This window comes from Colias philodice, chromosome 28, assembly GCF_061535455.1.
Source record: "Colias philodice isolate Cphi_HAF_F1 chromosome 28, ilColPhil1 Martin Lab GWU primary, whole genome shotgun sequence".
NCBI classification, from domain to species: domain Eukaryota; kingdom Metazoa; phylum Arthropoda; class Insecta; order Lepidoptera; family Pieridae; genus Colias; species Colias philodice.
In genome coordinates this window covers 1,772,722-1,786,065 of record NC_143113.1, presented here as the reverse complement: position 1 = coordinate 1,786,065, position 13,344 = coordinate 1,772,722, and the positions used below count along the sequence as shown (strand labels likewise).

Here is a 13,344-nt window from a genome sequence, read left to right as displayed (position 1 = left end):
TGTAAGTATAGTATTTTGTGTTTGTTTCTTATAACTTAAAGTTATAACAAATAACGATCTGATCCCATACTAAGATTTCGCTTGTATTATGGAAACCAGATGGCTAATATACAAACATATATAATTTTAAATAAATACTTAAATATAGGTAGGTATATCGGTATTAACACCCAGACAGAGAAAACACCTATTTTCATCACACAAATATTTGCCCCGGGTGGGAATCGAACCCCAAGGCAGGGATACTACCAACCAAGCCAACCGGTCAGACGGAACAGTGTATTGTCTGTTTTCCAAAGATAAATAAATAAATATTCATAGACACTCAACTTATTTCATTTCCTACTAAAAAAAATGTGTCAAACATGATTTTACAATTTATTTCTATTTCAATTGTTATCTATACCTGCTTTATTTTTATTATGAAGTGAACAATTAATGAAGTCAACTGTTAGCACCTTGTAACAACGGTCAAGAGTGTGCCGCTTTTCGTTGTAAAATTCCGTATATTTTAAACGTATCGTAATTCTCATTCTATAACTAGTAAATGACTTAAAAGATTTATATGTACATTTTTTTTTGTTGTATTTCATTTTTTTATAAATACGGGTGCGTAGGGTTTTATCTGGTTGTTCCTAGTTATAATTAATGTTTATTTAAAGTTAATAAAAAGCTCATTTATTTGCCTTCACAACTTAAAACTATTACAAAGGAACTAAATATCTAAACGTGTAACATTAATTAATATAATTTCATCTTCCATAACGTTAAATTTCCTCTTTGAATATCACATATTTAGCACTTGAAGAGCCGGCAGGATGTTCTGAAAACAAAAAACAAAAACAATTTAAACATTAAATAATAACATACTTATTCGAAATATATCTAATAACTAGCTTTTCGCCCGCGGCTTCGCCCGCGTTTTCAAACCCGTATAAAACCCGTTCCCGTGGGATTTCCGGGATAAAACCTATCCTATGTGTTAATCCAAGTTACCCTCTATAATTGTGCTAAATTTCATTTATATCGGTTCAGTAGTATTTGCGTGAAAGTACTCTTTACTACAAACACATACACACACATCCTCACAAACTTTCGCATTTATAATATTTATAATATTAGTAGTAATGAAGAAAAATTACATGTTGTGCTTTCCTGTCATGTTACTATGCATGCTTTGTTAATTTTTCAATATAAAAATTAAAAACTCTACATCGAATAATGAAACAAAAACTATATTGTAAATATTTTACAGAACCCCAATTTCAAGGCATCCTCAACAAAGTCACCCAATATTGTCACATGAAGCACTCTTCATTTAATGTCAATTATTTAGTCCTTGACTATGCCTCTCCATGCATTATGCTCGCCCATCTGCCTATTTTTTCATCCAAACTAAAATTCGCACAAAGGAATCTCGTTATTATCCCTTGAGGCGTTAAATTCTTATCGAAAAATCACAAAAGATGTCGCGTGTATTGTATTTTGACAAGCGGGTTGCCGCCAAAATTTCGCGACGCCATCTTAGATTTGTTAACTTTTTTTTTCTTTCCGCACGGCCAAGGAGTTCTTATGGATTAATGATCGTAACTTTTTTTTGTTTGAAAAAGTTTATATTCAAGCTTTTGTAACGGGATACGTCAATTATTTATTTAAGTCCTTTATTAAAATGGATTTGTGCAAAATATCATGTTTCGCGGTGTGCCAACGTCGAATTATTTTAATAGTTTCGTAACGTAATATTTTATTGCTGTATTATTTATTATAATGCCTTTTGTCTGAGATTTGCAAAAAAGTACCGTAAATTATACTAGTATTACAAATTTTTTATAGCTTTGAATGAAGAATAATATTTTTGTCTAAGCAATGCTTGGATTAAACTTTTAAGGCTATATTTTTAGTGTCATCTGTTACATTTAAAGTCATTTTTTACTCTATGGAGCTTGTCAGGAGGACATAACATACCTACTACCTACTACATTATAATAAGATTATAATATGTTCTTTAATATTATTTACTACGTATACAGTAATAATTATTGGAGTCCGGATAAATGAGCTTAAAATTAGTGAGGGCGTGTACAATTATTATAGAAACCCATTATTACACAAATATGTTACGACTTAGCAACAAAGAATGAATAAATAAAATAAAACTCTACGTAATAATACCATTATTTTATCGCACTTATTTTTAAATTAGAGTACATGTAGCAATTTCAAAGTGAAAAAGGTTTTATTTAATTTCGTAACACAATGATCGTATTCCTGAGATTCGAATGGACAAATAAACGAACACATAAAACAAAAAGTCAGATATCGTCCACCATTAACACCAATCGGACAATTGATAGGCTCTTTACGTACGTGGCGTTTTTATTATAATTATGGTTAAAAATTAATTTAAAAATATCGATTATTGCTTTACATACATAGATACATTATACATTTCGAGTAAACATCTTAAAGGAAGTAAAAAAGCTAGTTCTTTCTAAGCTAGTACGGTCTAAAAGTTGAGCTGGATAGTGCTGATTCACCGTATGGCATATAGATAATTAATAATACCGAAAAATTATAAAAATAGTAACTCCCAAGGTGATATGCCAATTTTTATCATACCTAACAGACTAATCAGACTAATCTAACAACAAAAGAGATTCGTACGTTCAGTGTTATTTATTGTTTTATGCAGTTATTATTTAGTCTAAGACACTGTTTTTAAAATTACCAACGGTTTACAAAGGTGTTTCATTTTATTTATTCTATTGTTCCAACTGACTGTCTTAAATACTCTTTAAACAGGTTACAAAACTGGCGATATTATACTTGTTTAATGAATAGAAACGAAAAAGCTATAATATAAGCCATAAATATTAATAACTTTGCATTCGAACCTACATTATGTCTAGATTATTTCCATTTGTATTCTGAATCTGTTAATGAGCCAGGACCTAAGCAAACGTATACATTATTTAAAAAAAATATTGACGCGAGTCAAACGCTCGTGCCTAAACAGCCTAAACCGGTACATTCTTTATATTGATAAGAGCGTACAGTAATGCGATGTTAAATTTTATCTGGATTTGAGAATAATTATTGTCACTTTTACGAAAATTTATGGCACTCGCGTGTGGTCAGGTATTTTATTTAATTATCTTGGTCCAATTCATTTTATGCCCCTAGTGGGGTATGGGACAAACCGACAAACGTTATTGGACAAATTATATCATACTAGCTGCTCCGTGCAGTTTCACCCCCGTGGCTCCACTCCTGTTGGTCATAGCGCGATGATATATATTATATCCTATAGCCTTCCTCGATAAATGAGCTAGGTATCTAACACCGAAAGAATTTTTAAAATCGGACCAGTTAGTTCCCGAGATTAGCGCGTTCAAACAAACAAATAAAATCTTCAGCTTTATAATATTAGTATAGATTAACATCTATTTAAAACTGCAAATCGAAATTTTAACGTTTTTCTATTAAAAATATCTAATGCTTATTTATTTGCTCTATCATTGTAGATTTTTACTACTTATTGCATTTCGTTATTCTCTTCCTTCTATTTCTTTTACAGCGCATCTGTTCCATTCTAAACAAAAACAATTTTATTTTACTACCAAGGAACCAATAATTAATTAAACAACTACAATTAAAACATTTGTTCATCTGCTAAAGTAAAACCCCAAGCAAAATCGGGGTGTAAAAGCTAGTTTATTCTATGTAAAACTGCATTAATATTGTATCTGCCGCTCCACTGTCTTGTGTTTTCTTTATATCTAGGGTAAATTACCGCGTAAATTGGTTCCGTATAGAGAATCCAATCCCGCATCAAAATCGCGATCCCGCAAGCCTGCGGGATTAAGATCATCAATCCCGCGGATCCCGCGGGATTTGCGGGATTGATTTTAATTATTATTATTTTTGTTTCATGTAATTTAAAGAAAGAAAATACACACATTTTTTTTTTTTTATGATTATTCTTATCAATATGAAGCAAAGTTATCACTTATAATATAAATTAAATATAATAATTAATAATGATGTTTAAGACAATACAATATTCACAATATTTCACGTTTCATATTTAGATTTTTATTTGAAATAGAACATATTCATTGGTTTTAGAGGCATTTTAAATTAGCTTATTTTTTTTTTGAAAATACTTTCGAAGAAATGATAAAGTATCTAACGTTTCATCTTTTAGATTTGATCATAGGTTGTTGCATAAATAGCCAGCGGCGGAAAAAGCACGCTCGGGTTCCACACTTGTAGGCGGAATTGACTTTACATGAGTATAAACAGCTTCCAAATACCTCCCCCTATTCCCTCCACATTCAAAAAGTGTCAATATCAAATCAGTTGAATTATCTCGAGTGGGTACACGCACAGCAGCTCTAGACTCTGCCACCCATTCAGTACACGCAAAGTTAAATCCCCGTGCGCCGTAGGGGAATCCCCAGTCATAGAGTACCTACTGGAACTGACATTGATTACGTTCCGTTCCGTCCGATAATAGTTCAGATTATCGTCTGAGCCTATTTTTCTTACTTTTTTCTTACTCGAACGTGCGGGATCCCGCATGAGTAATCCCGCATTTTTGATCCCGCAAAAAAGGTGCGGGATCCCGCATTAGCGGGATCCCGCGTTTGCGGGATTGGATTCCCTAGTTCCGTATAATCTGCTACAATAGTGGAGGAATTTAAATAAAATTATTATTTAGAAACAGTCTCGGTACAGTGGTTGACGCGTGAGCGTAGAACCGAGTGGTCCTGGGTTCGATTCCCGGTGGAGACAAAAAAAAATGTCTCGGTCTGGCAGGACACAGAAGGCTGATCACCTACTTGTCCCTAAAGAAAAATCGATCAGTGAAACAGATGTAGGTATGAATAATGCATCTGCCCCCTACCCCACTAAGGGGACACGGGACATCACTTTATTATTAAGAAATAAAGAGCAAAATTTATGCTTACTTTTTACGTGAAGTAGCTTCAAGTTGGAATTGTTCTTACCAAAGAAATCATGTCTTAAATTCAAATCAAAAACTATTTCTAACAATAAACATGAATACAAAAAAGAGTGTTTGTGCCAAGACGTGTCGAAATCTTTGGCACGATTCAAAGATACCAAAATCGTCGGCTTACACCATGACGTGACGATATTGCCATGACGCGACCTTGAAATTTTGCTCTCAACGCACGTAAAGAAGTTACACTTCAAAAATTTAATATGATCCAAATAATAACATAGACCTACATTGTTGTTCCGAGTCACAGTATAGAAACAATACTTTGTCTTAATATAATCCGATACGATGAAAATTGCATATAAATTACACTGGCGATTTTAACAAAGAAACTGTATTTAAAAGCTAATGCTTCCACAATTACACACATCAAGAAATAGAAAATTACACTTTGTTTCTCTGAATGTATTTTTATCAGTAAATTGGTTGCTCATACACAGAGTTTAAATCAAAATTAAATTAAAAATTATTTCCGTGTTAAATAGCCTATTTATTAAGCTATTTATCGAGGAAGGAGCGGAGCAATTCGGGCAAAACCGCAGGGCACAGCTAGTTTTAAATATTGAAACAATAACTTACAGACACTTGTGTAGAGACACAAATGTCTGATCGGCCGTCATTTGTAGATGATTTCATAATCGCCGTGATGGTGGCAAACATCGACAATAATTTGATGGGCCAACGCTGCCCATTGTGAAGAGCCTTATCAAAAAGTGAACGTTCGTACAACGTTCCAGACATAGTCAGACTTTACTTAGACTTCCTAGAACACTGCTTGGTTTAAGTAGAAGGTAACCCTCCAATGCTGTATTTTTTATTCATATTCATTTAAGGGGGTAAATGATTCGTAGCAAAGTTTAAACGTCGTATTACTAATATTACAGTTTGTCTGTATGCACGATAGAGATTATTTTCACTAACCTACCAATTAATAGGTAACTATTACTTTGAAAAGTTTTTTTATTCGGGTATGTATAAAATAATTAATTTTATTGTGTTTTTTTACAGAACCACGATACAGCGAGCACGGGATTCTAACCAGAGGACTCCACATCTTCATTTATTATATAAAAAAATTTCAATATGTACCTACATAATACATATTATGTCGTATTTATTATTTATTTACATTGAAATGTTATGGATATCTCGATAGTTATATTTTAGCTGTTATAATATTGGCCTCCTCTTGCCATTTTGTTTTTTTGCTACTATGCCCAAATTGTAATTCAAATAAGAACATTGTAATATTAATAAATAAAAATTAATAAGTGAACAATAGCTTTATTCATTCCTAAAGATTAAATCTTCGGATGCTCTACTAATATTATAAAGCTGAAAAGTTTGTTTCATCTCACTCATGAGTCAGCAACTACTGGTCTGATTTGAAAAACTATTTCGGGGCTAGATAGCCCTTTTATCGAGGAAGGCAGACTATATCATCACGCTAAGACCAACAGGAGCGGAGCCACGCGGGTTAAACCGCGGGGCACAGCTAGTTTTGTGTAATAAGTGAAGTTTTATTCGGTGTAGACATAAGACAACAGAGCAACTTTTGAAAAGTAAAAAATAAATTGAAAACCTAGATACCATTAATTACGTAATCACAAGAAACGTTTGATTACCAAATTCCCAATTACACCAGCATTATAGGGTTATTTTGGACCGTTCAGCGAAAATTATTACCACCTTGCATGTTGCGATTCAATAAGCCACTTTTTAATGTAAGTAGTGGGATTTTTTCACCAAAGGTGTGGTTTGTAATAAATAACAATTTCGCCTTGTTGGTGAATATGTAGTAAGATTATCTTATAGTGTTTGATTTTTTCGCGAGTATTATACATTGATCACACCGCACCAGTCTCCCCGTGACCACGTAATATAACGAATAAATCGCGTTTAAAATCCGTTAAAATCTTTAATTTCTTAGATTTTCTTCGTTTAAATAAATAATGAATAGTCATATAAATACAGGGAGTTTGTTTGTTTGGTTGTTTTGACGCGCTTATCTCAGGAACTACGGGTCAGATTAGAAAACTTATTTCAGTGGTAGATAGTCTATTTATGGAGGAAGCTCTGTATATTCTTCCATCCATCCATCGCGCCAAATAAAATAGTAGCAAAGCTATACGGGTAAAGCCACGGGGCACAGCTAGTATGGTTAAAAAGAAAATCGCTTCCCGTCTGTCGGTACGTTAAATTCAATTTTTTTTTTTAATATTATTATAGACTTATTGCATGCATTTGCCCGAAACCCCGAAATGGTATAGAACTAACAATGAATCTATACTAAGAGGAAAGGTTTGTATGTATGTATGTATGTATGGTTTTCACGCATAATTTACTGGACCGATTTTGATGAAATTTGGCACAGATAATCTTTAGACCCTGAGAAAGAACATAGGCTACCTTTTATTGCGAAATATGTACCACGGGCGAAGCCGGGGCGGACCTCTAGTAAGATATAAGTACGATCAATCTCATAAAAGGTTAAAAATAATCCTCTTAAACAACTCTCACAAAAACGGCAGCTTTACAAGAAATAATTAAAATCGGGAAGCTCTTCACCTGTTCTAAGCATTGCTAACAAAATTCTCAAAGTGCGTCTAATTACGTAAATGTCAAATGTTTGAAGCGGGTCCTGTGTGGACGTACCATTTGTTCTCGACACGAAGCTATGTCATATATTTTCCTAGCTTTCCGACCGCGGCTTCGCCCGCTTTGTCGAAAATCTAATAAATGATATACTAAAACCTTCCTCTTGATCTATCTAATAAAAAAACCGCATCAAAATCGGTTGCATAGTTTTAAAGATTTAAGCATACAAAGGGACATGGGGACAGAGTAAAGCGACTTTGTTTTATACTATGCAGTGATAAACTGTGTTTATTAACGTTAAAATTTAAATACTCAACTTCTGCAAATGTTTATGGGTAAATAAAATAAATTCTTTAGAGCTCTATATGTATATTTTTGTCGTTTGGTATATTTATATAGAACTAGTGGTCCGCCCCGGCTTCGCCCGTGGTACATATTTCGCAATAAAAGGTAGCCTATGTCCTTTCTCGGGTATCAAAATATCTCCATACCAAATTTCATGCAAATTGGTTCAGTAGTTTAGGCGTGATTGAGTAACAGACAGACATACAGAGTTACTTTCGCATTTATAATATGAGTATGGATTTAGTGTTAAAACATAAAAGTAAGAAAACAATATCAATAGCTGACATGCAGCCTTACTTCCTTGTATGATATGCACCTTGGAACTCTATTACAAAAGGTAGAAGAGCGACTTTGACAAGAAAGACACAATGACAAATTGATTTAAAATGATGTATTGATTGCTATGTATAGGCATAATTTTGCACTCAGCAAGCGATCGCTCATTGTATTGCATTCATTGCGATTCATTCGCGAATGCTAAGTGTTAATTTTGGGGAACAACAACACGCGTTACATGGTTATACATAGATATTATATTTCAGTCAAAATTTCCCTTTTAACCTCTGTTATCTGTTCTTATGGAATTGATTTTCCAATAGACAATATATATGAGAAATGAATATTAGAAATTAATTTCATTTATTTATTTCGAGTTACCATAGTAACGCGAAAGGTGTAATCACCACTGCCCGCCATATTCGACGATCAGTCAGGAAGAAACCGAGATACGGTTGCCATGGCAATGCTCCCTAATACGCCGTCAGCTCGCTGTTCTGAATATCATTTTCTAATATGTTTCATTTGCGGGTAGTTTTAATTTTTACTTCCTTTTTTTGTATAGTATTAGTCTATTGGTTGATGTTAAATTTAACATGATATTTTAAATAGGAGAGAAGATTTTTTGTGTGTTTGTTCGTTAGGATTTAACTCGAAACTTAGAGCTCTTTAAGTTTCGAGAACATTCGTCAAAGCGTCAATAAGGACTAGTCTTATATATAAAATTCTCGTGTCACAATGTTAGTCTGCATACTCCTCCGAAACGGGTGGACCGATTCTCATGAAATTTTCTGTGCATATCGGGTAAGTCTGAGAATCGGCCAACATCTATTTTTCATATGTACCACGGGCGAAGCCGGGGCGGGCCGTTAGTAATTTATAAAAATTTCGTGATATGTACATAGAAACATTAAAAGTATTTCGTAAAAGAAGTCATATTTTTCTAAATTTAATTATTTTTTATTTGACTGACCGGTTGGCTTGGTTGGTAGTGACCCTGCCTTCCAAGCCAGAGGTCGTGGGTTCGATTCCCACCCGGGGCAAATATTTGTGTGATGAACATAGATGTTTGCTCTGTGTCTGGGTGTTAATCCCTACTAATATTATAAATGCGAAAGTAACTCTGTCTGTCTGTCTGTTACTCAATCACGCCTAAACTACTGAACCAATTTGCATGAAATTTGGTATGGAGATATTTTGATACCCGAGAAAGGACATAGGCTACCTTTTATTGCAAAATATGTACCACGGGCGAAGCCGGGGCGGACCGCTAGTTATCTATATAAGTATTTATTTAAAGTTATATATGTATGTATATCAGCCATCTGGTTTCCATAACACAAGCGAAAGCTTAGTATGGGATCAGATCGTGCCGTGTTTGAAAATTGTCCTGAAATATTATTAAGAGCCCCCGCAGACCACAGACTTTTTATCGGCCGATAGTTTAGTCGGGTTGGCCTGCTAGTACGCACACCGAGCCAACTAAACAGTTCAGTCGGTTATGAGTGCGCAAACTATCCAACAGTCTGCCGACTATTTGCTAGTTTCTAACCAACTGTTGAAAAGAGTGGTCACACCGCACAATGAAAATTAATAAAACATTGTATAGAATTGTTATTATTGCTCTCATACACCGGAGGAGGAAAATTAAAAAGAGAGCCCGAGAGTATTGGGTGCATCCTATCTTTAGTGATAGATAAATGGAAAATTTTACACTATGCATTCCAAATTACTCCATTACCCGAAAAAATTTTCGCCTTTTATCGAATGAGCATAACTAGCTTCAACCAACTTGTCAAATACAGAGTACCTACTCTTTTAAGTCTTTCTTATAAAGTGGAGGGCGTTTTTCGACTTCCTCGATCAAAGTTACGATCGAAAATTCCGAAATAAGCGACTGAGAATTGAGCGACGCCATTTTACAAAACATGCGCGGCCGACCATTCGCTGTCAAAGCTCGGAGCGAACTGAACTATTGGCCTAGTCGGCCGACTAAAAAATCGTCGTGTTTGCGCGTGTGGTAGGGAGCCAATACTGATTATACAGTCGGCCGATAGTTTGCCGACAGTATAGTTTGAATTGAATCGGGAAGCCCATCAAACTTGTTTATCGGCCGATACCTAATCGTCATAGTGTGCGCATTTGCTTATATCTGCGTACTGATTAAGAGCCCGACCAAACTATCTGCCGATAAAAAGTCTGTGGTCTGCGGGGGCTCTAAAAAATTAAATTTGTTTTCTCATATAAATTACCTTTTAGTTACAAGACCCACACATTCCTCTTCTATAGGATATAAGCTGGATATAGTTAATTAGCCATATTTCAAACTTTGCAGTTTCCAAATCAGGTATTTTTGGAGCTAAAATGATCTAAGTAATAGATGCTTAAGGATTTTCACACAAGTTGCGACGATATTTTAATTTCTAAAATCTATTCTTTAGATTAACTACATTAGATTTACAGGTAATGTAATTTAGACTAATTACATTACCTGTAGTTCTAAATATTTGATACTATACAAAAGAAGTAATATCTACACTAATATTATAAAGAGGAAATATTTGATTGTTTGAATTGAATAGGCTCCGAAACTTCTGGACCGATTTAAAAAATTCTTATACCATTAGAATCCTACATAACATATTTTATAATGTTTTAATAGCGGCTAGTTGTCAATAAACTATTCTATGAAATATATAATCATTTTTGATTCAATATTTTTTGTTACAGAACCGATTTTCATGATTAATGATTAAATTTTCAACTACAGCATAATTTAATTGTTTGATGCTCTAAAATATATACACTACTGAAAGAAAAATAGTAGACTGTTTTATACAATAAAATTGTATTATACAAGATAGGTACTCCTTTTTGGAGTGGTTTATAAATTTATGTGTCACAAGGGGAGGTAATTTTGTCATTATTATAATTACTATAAGCAACTAGGCAAGGGCTTAAATAAAATCGATATTTTTTGCATTCCCATAAATCCCTACAGCCTTAAAATAACAATTAAAAACGCGACCATCAGAACGCTCGCTGTGTGAAGACGCTCTTACAGTCCAGACTGGTCATTAGGAATATTAGGTCTAGCCAGACGCTGCTCTAAGCTCTATTTTAAGCTAATAGTTTTAGTTTAATTGAATATTAAACAAATTTCTCTATTAAGCATATTTCCTAGCACATATGAAATTTTAACTAGTTAGTATTTTATGGGGATGCTATGCTGGTCGAATATTAGTTATGGCAACAAATCTTTCTATATGACAATAGCCTTAAATAATTACAAGTAATCGGGAAGAATAACACATTGTAGACTTTATAAGTTAGTTATGAGTTTTCAATCAGGACCGGCAATAATAATTTATATTTTTTCAGAATTAGTTTTATTTCAACCTTGGATTGTATCTATCAATAAGGTTAGACAAATATAGTTTTATCAACTTACTTAAATCTTATATATAAAAATGAATCGCAAAATGTGTTGGTAAGCGCATAACTCGAGAACGGCTGAACCGATTTCGATAATTCTTTTTTTATTATATTCCTGGAAGTACGAGGATGGTTCTTATGTAGAGAAAACGTAAACATGTACCACGGGCGAAGCCGGGGCGGACCGCTAGTCTATAATATAAAAATGAATCCCAAAATGTCTTGGTAAGCGCATAACTTGAGAACGGCTGAACCGATTTCGTTAATTCTTTTTTTATTATATTCCTTGAAGTACGAGGATGGTTCTTACGTAGAGAAAACGTAAATATGTACCACGGGCGAAGCTGGGGCGGACTGCTAGTACAAAATAAAAAGGTTTATTTTATGTTATCATAATATTTATAACTGTATTGTGTCCATTTACTAGCTTGTCAATTTAATTTATGTAGGGGAAAGTGAAACAGGGGATGAAAAATTGTAAGTAGCTAAGAATTAAGATTCAAAATGAATATCAACGAAGCCGCAGGCGGTGTACTAGTGATATACCTAACATTATTTTTTAAAGCAAAGAGAATATCATCTTCTTATAATTTATAAACGAACTATTCATAAATTTGAAAAGAATGTTATAAAGAAAGACTATCACTTTTATTTAAAAGAATTAATTAAAATTTAAAAGAAAGTTGTAAAATAAGGCATTCTCTTTTATTTTTAAAGAATGAATCTATCAACTTCTCAAGAAAACTCCAATCTTCCAGCCAATAAAACTTCCAAAAGAACCAAATCAAAAAGTCCCATAGTCACAAAAATGTTAATTCCTTATGATTTCTCTCCATAGAAATTAAAGAGCACACACACAGAGACACGCACACATGGAAAGGAATAAATAAATCCTTCACGACCAAAATCAATATGCGCAGAATAGGGGAGAACGGAGGAGACGGGTTTGCTCCACTTGGTTCTTATTTTGGGACAGAGTTTTTAGTAGATTTTTCTTCACGGAAAATGTTTAATAAAACTTGTAATATGAAGTGTGAATGTTTTATCCAAACACGTTTTAATTATCTCAGATTTTGATTGTATAATAAATTATGACAGAGATTGTCTATAGACTGATACATTATACATATATATAAATTGACTACACGAATTTTTTACGCATTTTTTCCTAATGTATATTTTTTTATTCTGACGTTTCAAATACTTAACTGACAATTTGTCGTTCACTTAAACCTCTACATTTTAACCATAATATTATATGGCATGCATGTAAAAAAAAGTGTTGAATTGGTTTTGAATGTATGTATTACTCAAGTGGCCTCCTATCCGCGTCCGCCGGAATGCTCATATTCTGCATTTGTTGTACAAAGTTTTATTTGATCCTAAAACCCCATGTTACCTTAAAGAAAATTTTAAATTCCTCGGTGAAAATAGCCTTACCCTTCGTTCCTCTAATCTACTTACCTTAAGCATCCCTACCCACAGATCCAATTTCTTCCATTCTTCCTTCACTGTGTCTGCAATCAACCTTTGGAACTCTATTCCAGAACCGATAAGACGTGCTCAGTCATTAACTGCATTCAAAAATGCATTAAAGCAATATTTATCTCAATTGTAATCTTATATATGTATTATAACTACCTGTTTTAATTAATTCAATTTAT

The 13,344-nt window shown here is 33.6% G+C and overlaps 1 protein-coding gene and 1 long non-coding RNA gene across 2 annotated transcripts in view; one reads left to right on the top strand and one right to left on the bottom strand.

Annotated features, from left to right (window-relative positions):
- Positions 1–2,045, top strand: part of LOC149476200 (uncharacterized) — a 125,519-nt gene extending 123,474 nt beyond the window's left edge. Inside the window, exon 3 of the long non-coding RNA XR_016317875.1 lies at positions 2,031–2,045. This is a non-coding gene — a long non-coding RNA (uncharacterized LOC149476200). The remainder of the gene's footprint in view (positions 1–2,030) is intronic.
- The window catches only part of LOC149476193 (uncharacterized), a 177,295-nt gene that overhangs the window by 29,494 nt on the left and 134,457 nt on the right, over positions 1–13,344 (bottom strand). The gene's annotated exons all lie outside the window — the stretch shown is intronic.